Source organism: Gadus morhua, chromosome 18 (genome assembly GCF_902167405.1).
Source record: "Gadus morhua chromosome 18, gadMor3.0, whole genome shotgun sequence".
NCBI classification, from domain to species: domain Eukaryota; kingdom Metazoa; phylum Chordata; class Actinopteri; order Gadiformes; family Gadidae; genus Gadus; species Gadus morhua.
Genome location: NC_044065.1, coordinates 24618760 through 24636683, shown reverse-complemented (window position 1 = coordinate 24636683; position 17924 = coordinate 24618760). Strand labels below are relative to the sequence as shown.

General features: G+C 39.7%; 7 non-coding genes across 7 annotated transcripts; all 7 read right to left on the bottom strand.

Annotated features, from left to right (window-relative positions):
- Window positions 1-9508: 9508 nt before the first annotated feature.
- On the bottom strand, window positions 9509-9581 carry trnam-cau (transfer RNA methionine (anticodon CAU)). The gene has a single exon. It is a non-coding gene; the product is annotated as a tRNA-Met (tRNA).
- Window positions 9582-10280: 699 nt separating this feature from the next.
- Window positions 10281-10353, bottom strand: trnam-cau (transfer RNA methionine (anticodon CAU)). The gene has a single exon. It is a non-coding gene; the product is annotated as a tRNA-Met (tRNA).
- A 699-nt stretch (window positions 10354-11052) lies between these two features.
- Window positions 11053-11125, bottom strand: trnam-cau (transfer RNA methionine (anticodon CAU)). The gene has a single exon. It is a non-coding gene; the product is annotated as a tRNA-Met (tRNA).
- Window positions 11126-12595: 1470 nt separating this feature from the next.
- Window positions 12596-12668, bottom strand: trnam-cau (transfer RNA methionine (anticodon CAU)). The gene has a single exon. It is a non-coding gene; the product is annotated as a tRNA-Met (tRNA).
- Window positions 12669-15290: 2622 nt separating this feature from the next.
- trnam-cau (transfer RNA methionine (anticodon CAU)) lies at window positions 15291-15363 on the bottom strand. The gene has a single exon. It is a non-coding gene; the product is annotated as a tRNA-Met (tRNA).
- A 698-nt stretch (window positions 15364-16061) lies between these two features.
- On the bottom strand, window positions 16062-16134 carry trnam-cau (transfer RNA methionine (anticodon CAU)). Its single transcript has one exon. It is a non-coding gene; the product is annotated as a tRNA-Met (tRNA).
- Window positions 16135-16833: 699 nt separating this feature from the next.
- trnam-cau (transfer RNA methionine (anticodon CAU)) lies at window positions 16834-16906 on the bottom strand. The gene has a single exon. It is a non-coding gene; the product is annotated as a tRNA-Met (tRNA).
- Window positions 16907-17924: the final 1018 nt, after the last annotated feature.

Below are 17924 nucleotides of genomic sequence, written 5' to 3'. Positions count from 1 at the left end.
TTTGTAACCCCTCTGGCACCTAAGTCCTTAAGCTAGTGTGTTTATAAAACCAAGAGGCAGGGGTCATTATCTATTTTAGATTCGATGAGGAGATTGGTTGTTATCTTTCCAGGTATACTGTAAGGATATACCTGTAATATCCACCCCAAATAACTCACACGACAACCGATTGGCGATTTAGTTTGAAGAAAATATATACATTGAAAACAAATTTATGGAGTCAGTATTCCACAATGCAGATATATGGAATGAATAACAAAATACTGCTAAGGCACGAAAGTACCACACTTCTAGTAATAGTAATAAACAATTTAGTATGATAACACAGTAATATAGTTAAATTCACAAAGAACCTTAAACCTTAGTATGATAACACAGTAATATTGTTAAATTCACGAAGAACCTTAAACCTTAGTATCTTTTTCCTTTGAGTTCTGGTGAGCCACAAGTGGTTTTCTTAAATGAAATTGTACCAAACAAAAACCTCTGAGATCTCAGGAAAAATAAACAATACAAATAATAATAAAAATTTGAGGCCACACCGGAAGTCCTACCACCCCAACGGATGTCAGATGAGGCAGTCCAGGAAGAGTATTGCAGGATGAAATGGCAATGTGAATGATGATCCCCTGGCAGAAGATGGAAAGCAACCAGGATGGGGATATGGACCGATGACGGTCCTCTGAAGGGCTCCACAAGAAAAACCACAAGAAAAATATTCATTAAGTCCATAATAAATGTCCACATACACATAAACACAGCACATATACACTTATCACATGTTCATATAGTCATGTTACCACCTTTTCAACAATATCCCGACTGGTTTTTGATAAAAGTCCAAGGCTAATCTCTGTAGTTTTAGCAGCGCGCAACAAATCGCTAATACAGTTAGCATGCTAACGTATCATGCTGAGCAGCGGCCATAACTCACCGGAATATCAATCAATAGTTCAACAGAGTTCTACACGATGTCCACAGCTTCTCAATCGTCTCAATGTTTATCAATATTTACTTTCTATTTCAGTTATCAACTTTCTGACTCAGTTTTATCAAGGTACAGCTATGTTGTTTCTCCAACATCCGCACGAACTGCGTAGCAGGCACGAGGAAGAACAAAGAAACACGTGCGAGTAAGATGATGACTTGTAGCGTTTTTTCTTCGCAACTAAAAGAGTGTATTGACTGCGCCTCAGCTACCACCTTGTGACCAAATTGGGAATAGGTTATTTCTTTAAAAAACTAAATTTAAAGGCCCACTATGCAACTTCGGGAATATCTTCGCTGTTTTCTTGGTTTTGGCACGCACATTACTCTACACAGCGCCCCCTACAGCTTCGTAGTAGATATTTCACAACACTGTCGTAACAACTCGTTGACGTCCCTTCCCCATGCACTTCTACGCGAGCCATGTGCATTTGTTTTCAAAGAAGCCGGCGAATGCGTGGAGCCATGTCCGAAGTAGATGTTCATAAAGTGTAGACAAGGTTATACATTTTTAAAAGGGTGTATTTGCATTGCAATAAACATAAATCTATCCTTTTTTATAGTTCACCGGGAGAATTTATACCCTAGGTTATAATTGTTTTATCTTAGGTTGAACAGAACAATCAGTGTAAGAGGTTTGGCCAACATAATAATCGAAATAAACAAGAACCTGGATTCGGGGATTCAGTCTGTATCTGGGGGACAGACGAACAGCAAAACACCCATGGAAACAAAGGTGTTTATATGGTTGCAAGCAAGCTAGAAACATACAGGGCTCACAACAAACGGTCGAGAAAACAATTTTTACAGGGCTCACAACTAAATGGTTGAGCAAACACATTTGTACAGAGACTATCAGAATCAAGAATACCACGAAGACAAAGTTCACCCAAGGGTACTTTCAATTTCAAAAGCAACACGGCCGAGTCGGCGTCTGATTTGCAGTCTTCTTTTTCTTTCAGTTCACGCTATTCCTGAAAAGCTTGCCCAACGTTTACTCGTGTCTGGCCTCTCTGTCGGTCAGTCTCCCTTTTCTCTTCTTCTGTTCCTCCGATATTGGGTTTCTCTGTCTCTTTTTAGTCGGCTGATCTATGATGAATATAACAATCCCTTAGTTACTTGTGTTTATATCGAGCCGGTTCCGTGTTTGGGGGTCTGTGCCGTAAAGCAATTCGTTACTGTAGTGACCCTTGCACAGAAGCATACGGCCGACATCTTTCTTTATTCTGGGTGGAAATAGTAACATAGTTACGCCATTAAATGCGTTTATGGAAACATTTTTAGCGAGAAATGTGCATTTTACTTTCATAATGTTCGCTCGGTGAATGTGAAGGATGTTCGGTTTGATAGTTATGACGAAGAGTGAACGCTCCGTTCACTTGCATGGACAGAGTCTCTGGTTGCTAAGCATCCTCAACGTCTTGGCGGTCTATTTCTCTCCTGATCAACACTACGAATGCTGGAAACACACCAGACACACCATGTGAAGTTATTTAACCCGATTATCGTTATTTACGAGTCCTTAGCCCAAGTGAAGGAGTTCAAGTACCTCGGGGTCTTGTTCGCGAGTGAGGGTACTATGGAGCGTGAGATTGGCCGGAGAATCAGAGCAGCGGGGGCGGTATTGCGTTCGCTTTACCGCACCGTTGTTACGAAAAGAGAGCTGAGCCGCAAGGCAAAGCTCTCGATCTACCGGTCGATCTTCGTTCCTATCCTCACCTATGGTCATGAGGGTTGGGTGATGACCGAAAGGACGAGATCGCGGGTAAAAGCGGCCGAGATGAGTTTTCTCAGAAGGGTGGCTGGCGTCGCGGGATAGGGTGAGAAGCTCAGTCATCCGTGAGGAACTCGGATTAGAGCCGCTGCTCCTTTGCTTAGAAAGGAGTCAGCTGAGGTGGTTCGGGCATCTGGCAAGGATGCCCACTGGGCGCCTCCCTTTGGAGGTGTTTCAGGCACGTCCATTGGGGAGGAGACCTCGGGGAAGACCCAGGACTAGGTGGAGAGATTATATCTCAACACTGGCCTGGGAACGCCCCGGGATCCCCCCGTCAGAGCTGGTCAATGTGGCCCGGGAAAGGGAAGTCTGGAGCCCCCTGCTTGAGCTGCTCCCCCCGCGACCCGACCCCGGATAAACGGATGACGATGAGATGAGATGAGATGAGATCGTTATTTATATCCGAGATTATTTAATCTAACCCGATCTAAACTCTATCATGCACCCAAACACGGCGGCGTTTGGGTTTCCTACCTCGGACTCTAGCGCAGCCACAGGCGCGTTGAACCATTTTTGTGACACACAATGATCAAGCGTCAGGTTAGGCGCGTTACTCGCGTTATCCAACGCGAGTAACGCGGTTGGTGTGGCCGTACCATTAGTCGATTGATCCATGATGAATGCAACAATTGCCTCGCAACTGGCTGTTTATATCTAGCCGGTGCCATGTTTGGGTGTGTGTCTGTGCCGTAAAGCATTTTCGAAACTACAATCTGACTACATTTTCGAGGATACTTCCGCTGCGTCACATCCGGATTGTGTCGGTCCGAACAGATCAAGTTGCATATGCGCTTTTTCACTGGAGAGGCGACATGGGTAAATGACACACCCACCAATCGACCCAGAAATGGATGCAGAACCATCAGCATAACTCTCAACCTGCATACTTAATGTAATTTTGGCTAAAAAAGTTGCATAGTGGGCCTTTAACAACAAATCACATGGAATGCAGCTTAATTTTCCAAAATAATGGAGGTAATAGCCTGGAAGATTTACTACCTGGGTTACATTATTTTACTAGAAAACCTACTTTTAAGTGATACAAATTAATTTACAAATCCAAATAAAGGAGGTTTACTATTTCTCCCTTCACATAACGAATATGATCGGCCTAAAGACAGTTAAAGGTCCAATAAAAGACCCCTTATTATTACTGTAGAGATGGCTATGATGAACTTCATTATAATGTGTAACATGTAACATACAATTCCCAGCATTTAGATCTAACGTAACGAGCCTATTAGGTTAATTTGATTGCTGATCAAAAGGTGAAGTCTTATTTTATTTGAGGTTACATCTATCTTTGCGTGCATGTCACACATTTCTGTCCTATTATTTAAATCAGATTTAAACCACTCAAAACAGATTGTGCACGAGCGATGGGTTTAATACATTTTTGTATTTTTTAGGTTTCTCGTCAGGATCAATCCTGAATTTTCCAAGTGCACGCCGAAGTTCCAGATGAGCAAGAAGATGAATAAGATGGTGCAGAGGGAGCAGGTGGCCCTCAATCCCCACGTGGCTGCATTCATAAGGGACTTCACCGAATTTGATTGGCAGAATTTCTAAGGTAAGAGTATTGATTGAATGACTATTAACTGGGCAAATAAGGCTGTGCACATAGTCAAGTAGACTAATTAATTAACAGTAACCAAATGAACATACCACCTATATTTCACAGTGCTACTGCACATAGGGCAGTCTTGAGTCCAGTGACATTTTCTTTGGCTCTGTACTCCATCAGAATGCAATTGAAAGGGGCCAATAAATATGTCAAGACTTATATTTTCATTCACTTAGCCTTTTAAAATTGCTTGTCCAGTGTGGTAAGTGAAGAGCAGTGTCCCTGTGCCTTCACACTGTTTTAATAATGTGAGTTTTGCATTTTTAATTATTTTTTGCTGAGTCAACTTTTTTTTTTTTTCCTTTACAGACCACTTTCAGAACTTGACAGGGTTTCAGCCTGCGTTGCTGTGCCAGGAGCTGCTGCTTCATCGACCCACTCTCAAACTCTCAAGCACTCTGTGCTCATACCCCTCACTTTGTGGCCTCCTCTTGTTTTTATCTATTGATGGAAAGGAACACTATGTCCTGTGTTTATACTCTTCTGAGGTTAATAGATATTTTTGCGTATCAGTGGTAGTTAAAAATGTCTGTGTGTAGTGTGTAGTTAAATGTATATGCATATATACATTTGTAGTTAAATGTATATGCATATGTATATTTTTAAATATGGTTGTAACTTGTGTAACACTATTCTTGGCAAAGAGGAATGTTTCTGTGACTTTTCTCCTGTTCTTTTCATACAGTGAATTATTTCTTTGATTTGAATATTGTTGTTTGTTTTCTATTTTTTTAAAGATACTATATATATATATTATATGTATATACGATAAATTGTTTGATATTGTTGTTTATTGCTGTTGATTGTTGTTTATTCAATCCTGAAATAATTGTTAAGAATAATATGAATTATAATTACCATTGATGATTTTTGAAATTTAAAGTTGTTAGAAATTGTTATTTAAAATAAAATGTCAGCTTTTTTTGTAAATCAATCCTTCAAATGTCTATAGCTATAGAAAATGTATTTTATTCTGATAAATAGAGTTTGTTATACAGTAGAACTGTCATATAAATAACAGTAAAAGTAAGAATACTGGCATATAAATAACAGTAAAAGTAAGAATAATTTAACAGTATACTACTGTACCTGTAAAATGAGATACAGTATTGTACTGTTATATATTTAACAGTAGTACTCAAACAAAAAAATAAATAACAGTAAAATACTGTACTTAAAGGTTGGGTAGGTGATTTGCGAAACGCCAGCAGATTTTGAAAATACACAACTCAAATGGTCCTAGCCCCTCTCCTTCAACGCTGACTCTGACTCCACCCATTCCAAGTACCTGGACGCGCAATCATGCACGAGCGCGAACAGAGATGCGCGAGAGCGAGCCAGGCTAGCGTAGGTTTTCGTTTAACAACATGGCACTACATTCAGCTGTAAGTTGCACCCAGTACCGCGGGAAGTAGGAGTGCTGGGGGTGCTGCAACACCCCCTGTCCGAGGCCCTGTCTTATCACAGAAAACGATCATTTCTAAAAACTCCGGCCAAAGTGGAGATTTCTGAAAACGCCGGTTATGTGTTGTCGTGTCAACGGGGAGAAACGGGATTTTAGGTTCTGAAGCGTCACATTATGCACCTGGAAATGCTTAACGTCATGTAAGCGCCCGCTGTACCTTATTGGTCCGAATATGAACACAAACCCCATTGTAAGACGACCTATATTTGGAAAAAAGATTTGAAGACCAGATCCGTTTTTTATGAATAAATAAATTGTATTCATTGAAATAATATACGAAAATAAAAAGGCATCGAATAAAACACTGCATGATTGCCACTAAACAGTAATGCAAATAGGCCGTACTGATGTGTACACCAAAGACTATTCCTGACACTCCTCTGCCCCGCTGTGTTCTCTCTGGCTGTGGTCGCTCCGAACTGTTTCGGCCCGTGGCAAAGCGAGTCATCCTCGCTGCTGTCCAAGGCATTTTGAGACGCAGCATTTATTTAATGCTCATATGACCTAGTGCTGAAAAAAGGTTATATGAAAAAGTGTGAGGGTAGCGGTGGTGCGCTTAACTTGTTCTGTGAGCAGCTGGATGTGAACGATCGATTTTCAACTGTGCGCGCATGCACTGGTGTAATTGAGCTGCGCTGCTATACATCTTTTTTTATCAATGTAACGAGTTGCGAGTCTAGTGCAGGCTGAGTTTTTTTTTTTCCCAGCACCCCCTGCTGAGAATACGTTCTCGCTGCTATGGTTGGACCAGATGTTATAAACATTAAACGGTCACATAAATCATTACTATTTTTAGAAAATGTATGTTTGTTTCATATAATTGTATTGGAAGTCCTGGTTTTCACTAGGGTTGCCGCGGTGTGGACATTTTCACACCGAGTAATACACTCGTCTCCACACCGGTATTACCGAGTATAAACGGTATAAACTTTGAAACTAGGTCAACCGCCACACAAGCATCGGTTTTTAGACCCTTTTCGTCCGTCAGTTGCCGCCAACGTTCGAAAGCAGCGCCTAGGATTATTCTTGATTTCAGTTTTTCTCTTTCAGCGTTTTTATTATCAATTACTCTCTGAAAAAGAGTTTTCCTTCTCTTTGCTGGTGGTGGTGATTTGGTGGGGAACTAGTTAATCCACATTTGGACCTAGCAGTAGAAGACAATTTCCATGGCAGACAAGACGCCACCATCCCCACAACAAACAGGAGCTTGCTCTGGGTCACGAGCTCTGGGTCACGAGTACTGCACGAAGGGGTCGCGCGCGGGGCGCGGGGGAGGGGGAGTGCAGTACGACCGTTTGATTGACGTACTTACTGTCCAATGCAACTCGGTGGCAATGGAAATGATTGGCTGGAGTTTTTCGAGCCCTGCCCGTTCCACAGATGATTGACTTGTTTAATTTTCATGTCAGTACTTCTAACTCAGTGGCTGTAAGCGGGTTATGATAAGGATTTCAAGTAATTTTGCAAAAATGGCCAAAAAAGCAAATCACCTATCCAACCTTTAATGTTACAGTACAATACAACTACTGTAAAACAAACGACAGTACTGTTGTACTACTGTTATAAGTTTTGACAGTAGTTTTACTGTGATAGGAAATACATCAACTAGTGGATAATTATTGCCAGTAAGTTACTGTTAATTTAACATTAAATCGTTTACAGTGTACATGATCATGGAGTGTGACTACAATTTCAGAAAAATTCCCGGATTTTTTATAGGGTTATTTATAGAGTTACGGTAATAAGACTGACACCTTGGATAATCAGTTTGTAATCACCCACGTAAAATGTTCTTGAACATAACCCCTTTTTATGCCTGATTTGTCATGAAAAGCATCAAGAGCATGGTTTCTCAACGGGGGGCGTTCGCACAACCTAGGGGGGTTCTGGGAACGTGATTCCATTTTTCTTTTGTTTTTTTGGGGGGGAAAAAATAGGCTACCTGAAATAAATAGCCTATTTTCATTTATTGGTTTCTAACCCCTCTACCGTCCAGGCTACTTTTTACTGTCTATGCGCAGTGGAACAGTGATAATACATCGCGGTTCGGTCCTGCACACGCCCGGACTCCCGTTGCATCAGCTATCGTCATGATCTCTATAGTAACGCTGGTAAACATAACCCAAGTTCGCGGGTTAACAGTTCAATAACCGCAGACGGATCGGATTTAGGTAGCGCCAACGAGGCAACCATTTCACAATCATTCAGGCTCATACCAATTTTTGCGCTAAGATCGATACAAAGTATAATAAAAATCCAGGTTACACGTATCATGTTAAATCAATAGGAAAATTTGAACTACTGTTGTACACAATTAGGAATGCCATGTTTTATGGCTGTCAAGTCATTTCTTCCCAGAAGCAACAAGGTTCTCAGAAGTAATACCTTCAGAATATTAAGATAGCCTGGAAATCAAGAATCTTTAAACCAAGCACTGGTATTCGATTTTTTTTACAAACATTTTTACAATATATGATACTATTTAGTTTCTAAATCTCTGTGCCCTGTGAGAGGCTCGAACTCACGACCTTCAGATTATGAGAATGACGTGCTGCCTACTGCACCAACGAGGGAACCAGTGAACAGCAAGAGTCAGGCTTAGAGCAATTTTTGCGCTTTGATTGATATTAAGTATAATAAAAATCCACGTAACACATAATATGTAAATCATTATGAAAACTTGAACTACTGTTGTACTCAATTAAGAATGCCATGTTTTATGGCTGTCAAGTAATTTCTTCTCAGAAGCCACAAGATTCTCATAAGTAATACCTTCCGTACATTAAGACAGCCTGGAAATGAAGTTTCTTTGAACCAGGCACGGGTATCCGTTTTTTTTTGCAAAATTTTTACAATGCATGATACTAGCTAGTTTCTAAAACTTTATGCCCCGTGTGAGGCTCGAACTCACGACCTACAGATTATGAGAATGACGTGCTGCCTACTGCACCAACGAGGGAACCAGATCACAATCATTCAGGCTCATACCAATTTTTGCGCTAAGATCGATACAAAGTATAATAAAAATCCAGGTTACACGTATCATGTTAAATCAATAGGAAAATTTGAACTACTGTTGTACACAATTAGGAATGCCATGTTTTATGGCTGTCAAGTCATTTCTTCCCAGAAGCAACAAGGTTCTCAGAAGTAATACCTTCAGAATATTAAGATAGCCTGGAAATCAAGAATCTTTAAACCAAGCACTGGTATTCGATTTTTTTTACAAACATTTTTACAATATATGATACTATTTAGTTTCTAAATCTCTGTGCCCTGTGAGAGGCTCGAACTCACGACCTTCAGATTATGAGAATGACGTGCTGCCTACTGCACCAACGAGGGAACCAGTGAACAGCGAGAGTCAGGCTTAGAGCAATTTTTGCGCTTTGATTGATATTAAGTATAATAAAAATCCACGTAACACATAATATGTAAATCATTATGAAAACTTGAACTACTGTTGTACTCAATCAAGAATGCCATGTTTTATGGCTGTCAAGTAATTTCTTCTCAGAAGCCACAAGATTCTCATAAGTAATACCTTCCGTACATTAAGACAGCCTTGAAATGAAGTTTCTTTGAACCAGGCACGGGTATCCTATTTTTTTGCAAACATTTTTACAATGCATGATACTAGTTAGTTTCTAAAACTCTATGCCCCGTGTGAGGCTCGAACTCACGACCTTCAGATTATGAGACTGACGCGCTGCCTACTGCGCCAACGAGGCAACCAGTTCACAACCATTCAGGCTCATCCTAATTTTTGCGCTAAGATCGATACAAAGTATAATAAAAATCCAGGTTACACGTATCATGTTATATCAATAGGAAAATTTGAACTACTGTTGTACACAATTAGGAATGCCATGTTTTATGGCTGTCAAGTCATTTCTTCCCAGAAGCAACAAGGTTCTCAGAAGTAATACCTTCAGAATATTAAGATAGCCTGGAAATCAAGAATCTTTAAACCGGGCACTGGTATCCGATTTTTTTTACAAACATTTTTACAATATATGATACTATTTAGTTTCTAAAACTCTGTGCCCTGTGAGTGGCTCGAATTCACGACCTTCAGATTATTAGAATGACGTGCTGCCTACTGCACCAACGAGGGAACCAGTGAACAGCCAGAGTCAGGCTTAGAGCAATTTTTGCGCTTTGATTGATATTAAGTATAATAAAAATCCACGTAACACATAATATGTAAATCATTATGAAAACTTGAACTACTGTTGTACTCAATTAAGAATGCCATGTTTTATGGCTGTCAAGTAATTTCTTCTCAGAAGCCACAAGATTCTCATAAGTAATACCTTCCGTACATTAAGACAGCCTGGAAATTAAGTTTCTTTAAACAAGGCACGGGTATCCTATTTTTTTGCAAACATTTTGACAATGCATGATACTAGTTAGTTTCTAAAACTTTATGCCCCGTGTGAGGCTCGAACTCACGACCTTCAGATTATGAGACTGACGCGCTGCCTACTGCGCCAACGAGGCAACCAGTTTACAATCATTCAGGCTCATGTCAATTTTTGTGCTAAGATCGATACAAAGTATAATAAAAATCCAGGTTACACGTATCATGTTATATCAATAGGAAAATTTGAACTACTGTTGTACACAATTAGGAATGCCATGTTTTATGGCTGTCAAGTCATTTCTTCCCAGAAGCAACAAGGTTCTCAGAAGTAATACCTTCAGAATATTAAGATAGCCTGGAAATCAAGAATCTTTAAACCGGGCACTGGTATCCGATTTTTTTTACAAACATTTTTACAATATATGATACTATTTAGTTTCTAAAACTCTATGCCCTGTGAGAGGCTCGAATTCACGACCTTCAGATTATTCGAATGACGTGCTGCCTACTGCACCAACGAGGGAACCAGTGAACAGCCAGAGTCAGGCTTAGAGCAATTTTTGCGCTTTGATTGATATTAAGTATAATAAAAATCCACGTAACACATAATATGTAAATCATTATGAAAACTTGAACTACTGTTGTACTCAATTAAGAATGCCATGTTTTATGGCTGTCAAGTAATTTCTTCTCAGAAGCCACAAGATTCTCATAAGTAATACCTTCCGTACATTAAGACAGCCTGGAAATTAAGTTTCTTTAAACAAGGCACGGGTATCCTATTTTTTTGCAAACATTTTTACAATGCATGATACTAGTTCGTTTCTAAAACTCCATGCCCCGTGTGAGGCTCGAACTCACGACCTTCAGATTATGAGACTGACGCGCTGCCTACTGCGCCAACGAGGCAACCAGTTCACAATCATTCAGGCTCATGCAAATTTTTGCGCTAAGATCGATACAAAGTATAATAAAAATCCAGGTTACACGTATCATGTTAAATCAATAGGAAAATTTGAACTACTGTTGTACACAATTAGGAATGCCATGTGTTATGGCTCTCAAGTAATTTCTTCTCAGAAGCCACAAGATTATCATAAGTAATACCTTCAGTACATTAAGACAGCCTGGAAACGAAGTTTCTTTAAACAGGGCACTGGTATCCGATTTTTTTACAAACATTTTTACAATGCATGATACTAGTTAGTTTCTAAAGCTCTATGCCCCGTGTGAGGCTCAAACTCACGACCTTCAGATTATGAGACTGACGCGCTGCCTACTGCGCCAACATGGGAACCACTGAACAGCAAGAGTCAGGCTTACAACAATTTTTGCGCTAAGATTGATATTAAGTATAATAAAAATCCATGTTACACATATTATGTTAAATCAATATGAAAAATTGAACTACTGTTGTGCTCAATGAAGAATGCCATGTGTTATGGCTCTCAAGTCATTTCTTCTCAGAAGCCACAAGATTATCATAAGTAATACCTTCAGTATATTAAGACAGCCTGGAAATGAAGTTTCTTTAAACAGGGCACTGGTATCCGATTTTTTTACAAACATTTTTATAATGTATGATACTAGTTAGTTTCTAAAGCTCTATACCCCGTGTGAGGCTCGCACTCACGACCTTCAGATTATGAGACTGACGCGCTGCCTACTGCGCCAACGAGGCAACAAGTTCACAATCATTCAGGCTCATGCAAATTTTTGCGCTAAGATCGATACAAAGTATTATAAAAATCCATGTTACACGTATCATGTTAAATCAATAGGAATATTTGAACTACTGTTGTACACAATTAGGAATGCCATGTTTTATGGCTGTCAAGTCATTTCTTCCTTAAGCAACAAGGTTCTCAGAAGTAATACCTTCAGAATATTAAGATAGCCTGGAAATCAAGAATCTTTAAACCGGGCACTGGTATCCGATTTTTTTTGCAAACATTTTTACAATATATGATACTATTTAGTTTCCACAACTCTGTGCCCTGTGAGAGGCTCGAACTCACGACCTTCAGATTATGAGAATGACGTGCTGCCTACTGCACCAACGAGGGAACCAGTGAACAGCAAGAGTCAGGCTTAGAGCAATTTTTGCGCTTTGATTGATATTAAGTATAATAAAAATCCACGTAACACATAATATGTAAATCATTATGAAAACTTGAACTACTGTTGTACTCAATTAAGAATGCCATGTTTTATGGCTGTCAAGTAATTTCTTCTCAGAAGCCACAAGATTCTCATAAGTAATACCTTCCGTACATTAAGACAGCCTTGAAATGAAGTTTCTTTAAACCAGGCACGGGTATCCTATTTTTTTGCAAACATTTTTACAATGCATGATACTAGCTAGTTTCTAAAACTTTATGCCCCGTGTGAGGCTCGAACTCACGACCTTCAGATTATGAGACTGACGCGCTGCCTACTGCGCCAACGAGGCAACCAGTTCACAACCATTCAGGCTCATCCAAATTTTTGCGCTAAGATCGATACAAAGTATAATAAAAATCCAGGTTACACGTATCATGTTAAATCAATAGGAAAATTTGAACTACTGTTGTACACAATTAGGAATGCCATGTTTTATGGCTGTCAAGTCATTTCTTCCCAGAAGCAACAAGGTTCTCATAAGTAATGCCTTCAGTATATTAAGACAGCCTGGAAATCAAGAATCTTTAAACCGGGCACTGGTATCCGATTTTTTTTGCAAACATTTTTACAATATATGATACTATTTAGTTTCTAAATCTCTGTGCCCTGTGAGAGGCTCGAACTCACGACCTTCAGATTATGAGAATGACGTGCTGCCTACTGCACCAACGAGGGAACCAGTGAACAGCAAGAGTCAGGCTTAGAGCAATTTTTGCGCTTTGATTGATATTAAGTATAATAAAAATCCAGGTTACACGTATCATGTTAAATCAATAGGAAAATTTGAACTACTGTTGTACACAATTAGGAATGCCATGTGTTATGGCTCTCAAGTAATTTCTTCTCAGAAGCCACAAGATTATCAAAAGTAATACCTTCAGTACATTAAGACAGCCTGGAAACGAAGTTTCTTTAAACAGGGCACTGGTATCCGATTTTTTTACAAACATTTTTACAATGCATGATACTAGTTAGTTTCTAAAGCTCTATGCCCCGTGTGAGGCTCAAACTCACGACCTTCAGATTATGAGACTGACGCGCTGCCTACTGCGCCAACATGGGAACCACTGAACAGCAAGAGTCAGGCTTACAACAATTTTTGCGCTAAGATTGATATTAAGTATAATAAAAATCCATGTTACACATATTATGTTAAATCAATATGAAAAATTGAACTACTGTTGTGCTCAATGAAGAATGCCATGTGTTATGGCTCTCAAGTCATTTCTTCTCAGAAGCCACAAGATTATCATAAGTAATACCTTCAGTATATTAAGACAGCCTGGAAATGAAGTTTCTTTAAACAGGGCACTGGTATCCGATTTTTTTACAAACATTTTTATAATGTATGATACTAGTTAGTTTCTAAAGCTCTATACCCCGTGTGAGGCTCACACTCACGACCTTCAGATTATGAGACTGACGCGCTGCCTACTGCGCCAACGAGGCAACAAGTTCACAATCATTCAGGCTCATGCAAATTTTTGCGCTAAGATCGATACAAAGTATTATAAAAATCCATGTTACACGTATCATGTTAAATCAATAGGAATATTTGAACTACTGTTGTACACAATTAGGAATGCCATGTTTTATGGCTGTCAAGTCATTTCTTCCTTAAGCAACAAGGTTCTCAGAAGTAATACCTTCAGAATATTAAGATAGCCTGGAAATCAAGAATCTTTAAACCGGGCACTGGTATCCGATTTTTTTTGCAAACATTTTTACAATATATGATACTATTTTGTTTCCACAACTCTGTGCCCTTTGAGAGGCTCGAACTCACGACCTTCAGATTATGAGAATGACGTGCTGCCTACTGCACCAACGAGGGAACCACTGAACAGCAAGAGTCAGGCTTAGAGCAATTTTTGCGCTTTGATTGATATTAAGTATAATAAAAATCCACGTAACACATAATATGTAAATCATTATGAAAACATGAACTACTGTTGTACTCAATTAAGAATGCCATGTTTTATGGCTGTCAAGTAATTTCTTCTCAGAAGCCACAAGATTCTCATAAGTAATAGCTTCCGTACATTAAGACAGCCTGGAAATGAAGTTTCTTTAAACAAGGCACGGATATCCTATTTTTTCGCAAACATTTTTACAATGCATGATACTACTTCGTTTCTACAACTCTATGCCCCGTGGGAGGCTCGAACTCACGACCTTCAGATTTTGAGACTGACGCGCTGCCTACTGCGCCAACCAGTTCACAATCATTCAGGCTCATGCCAATTTTTGCGCTAAGATCGATACAAAGTATAATAAAAATCCAGGTTACACGTATCATGTTAAATCAATAGGAAAATTTGAACTACTGTTGTACACAATTAGGAATGCCATGTTTTATGGCTGTCAAGTAATTTCTTCCCAGAAGCAACAAGGTTCTCATAAGTAATGCCTTCAGTATATTAAGACAGCCTGGAAATCAAGAATCTTTAAACCGGGCACTGGTATCCGATTTTTTTTACAAACATTTTTACAATATATGATACTATTTAGTTTCTAAAACTCTGTGCCCTGTGAGAGGCTCGAACTCACGACCTTCAGCTTATGAGTATGACGTGCTGCCTACTGCACCAACGAGGGAACCAGTGAACAGCAAGAGTCAGGCTTTGAGCAATTTTTGCGATTTGATTGATGTTAAGTATAATAAAAATCCACGTAACACATAATATGTAAATCATTATGACAACTTGAACTACTGTTGTACTCAATTAAGAATGCCATGTTTTATGGCTGTCAAGTAATTTCTTCTCAGAAGCCACAAGATTCTCATAAGTAATACCTTCCGTACATTAAGACAGCCTTGAAATGAAGTTTCTTTAAACCAGGCACGGGTATCCTATTTTTTTGCAAACATTTTTACAATGCATGATACTAGTTAGTTTCTAAAACTCTATGCCCCGTGTGAGGCTCGAACTCAAGACCTTCAGATTATGAGACTGACGCGCTGCCTACTGCGCCAACGAGGCAACCATTTCACAACCATTCAGGCTCATCTCAATTTTTGCGCTAAGATCGATACAAAGTATAATAAAAATCCAGGTTAAACGTATCATGTTAAATCAATAGGAAAATTTGAACTACTGTTGTACACAATTAGGAATGCCATGTTTTATGGCTGTCAAGTCATTTCTTCCCAGAAGCAACAAGGTTCTCATAAGCAATGCCTTCAGTATATTAAGACAGCCTGGAAATCAAGAATCTTTAAACCGGGCACTGGTATCCGATTTTTTTTGCAAACATTTTTACAATATATGATACTATTTAGTTTCTAAATCTCTGTGCCCTGTGAGTGGCTCGAACTCACGACCTTCAGATTATGAGAATGACGTGCTGCCTACTGCACCAACGAGGGAACCAGTGAACAGCAAGAGTCAGGCTTAGAGCAATTTTTGCGCTTTGATTGATATTAAGTATAATAAAAATCCACGTAACACATAATATGTAAATCATTATGAAAACTTGAACTACTGTTGTACTCAATTAAGAATGCCATGTTTTATGGCTGTCAAGTAATTTCTTCTCAGAAGCCACAAGATTCTCATAAGTAATACCTTCCGTACATTAAGACAGCCTGGAAATGAAGTTTCTTTGAACCAGGCACGGGTATCCGTTTTTTTTGCAAAATTTTTACAATGCATGATACTAGCTAGTTTCTAAAACTTTATGCCCCGTGTGAGGCTCGAACTCACGACCTTCAGATTATGAGACTGACGCGCTGCCTACTGCGCCAACGAGGCAACCAGTTTACAATCATTCAGGCTGATACCAATTTTTGCTCTAAGATCGATACAAAGTATAATAAAAATCCAGGTTACACGTATCATGTTAAATCAATAGGAAAATTTGAACTACTGTTGTACACAATTAGGAATGCCATGTTTTATGGCTGTCAAGTCATTTCTTCCCAGAAGCAACAAGGTTCTCAGAAGTAATACCTTCAGAATATTAAGATAGCCTGGAAATCAAGAATCTTTAAACCAAGCACTGGTATTCGATTTTTTTTACAAACATTTTTACAATATATGATACTATTTAGTTTCTAAATCTCTGTGCCCTGTGAGAGGCTCGAACTCACGACCTTCAGATTATGAGAATGACGTGCTGCCTACTGCACCAACGAGGGAACCAGTGAACAGCAAGAGTCAGGCTTAGAGCAATTTTTGCGCTTTGATTGATATTAAGTATAATAAAAATCCACGTAACACATAATATGTAAATCATTATGAAAACTTGAACTACTGTTGTACTCAATTAAGAATGCCATGTTTTATGGCTGTCAAGTAATTTCTTCTCAGAAGCCACAAGATTCTCATAAGTAATACCTTCCGTACATTAAGACAGCCTTGAAATGAAGTTTCTTTGAACCAGGCACGGGTATCCTATTTTTTTGCAAACATTTTTACAATGCATGATACTAGTTAGTTTCTAAAACTCTATGCCCCGTGTGAGGCTCGAACTCACGACCTTCAGATTATGAGACTGACGCGCTGCCTACTGCGCCAACGAGGCAACCAGTTCACAACCATTCAGGCTCATGCTAATTTTTGCGCTAAGATCGATACAAAGTATAATAAAAATCCAGGTTACACGTATCATGTTATATCAATAGGAAAATTTGAACTACTGTTGTACACAATTAGGAATGCCATGTTCTATTTCATCCTTACTGACCGCCAGAGGCGGTGCATTAAGCACTGGATTTATCCGTCTCGCGCATGCGCAGTTCGAGTACCTATACCAACAAGGTCACATGTGACCCTCGTGACACCGGATTGGCTATATAGCCCGGTGTCGACAGAGGATCTGTTCCTTTCATCTTCTCGCAAAGACGCATGTTGTAGTACCGCTTGCGGATAGCGTATTCGCTTTTTGAAAAGGATCGCGCTCCAGACTGTGTGCAGCCTCGCGACCAAGGGTCGGAGCAACGGGTGAACTCGTCCTCCAGGGGCTGTTGGTCTGTACAGCGCTGAAGTAGAAGCTTCCAAGGTTTTGTTTAGTTTCAGTCACTTACCGGTGAAGGCAGCGCTCTCGCGTCCTCTCCCGGCAACACTGCTGGGGTTATTTTCACTACTGGGATTAATTTCGCTACTGATAGCTCCCTTATAGAAACAGCTCGGCTGTGTTCTGGGTTACCAAATTTATTTGGTAAAAGGTTTTTTCCAGTCAGTCACTTACCGGTGAAGGCAGCGTTCTCGCGTCCTCTCCCTGTAACACTGTTGTTTATTTCTTTCGGTCACTTACCGGTGAAGGCAGCGCTCTCGCGCCCTCTCCCTGTAACACTGTTGGGGTTTATTTTTTAGTCACTTACCGGTGAAGGCAGCGCTCTCGCGCCCTCTCCCTGTAACACTTGTTTGTTTCTTTTCAGTCACTTACCGGTGAAGACAGCGCTCTCGCGTCCTCTCCCGAGAACACTGCTGTATATTTGAGTGTGTAATTATTTTTCCAGTCACTTGCTGGTGAAGACTGCGCTCTCGCGTCCTCTCCCGGTAACACTTTCTTGGCTCTTCTTGAATTAGTAGCTCTCTGG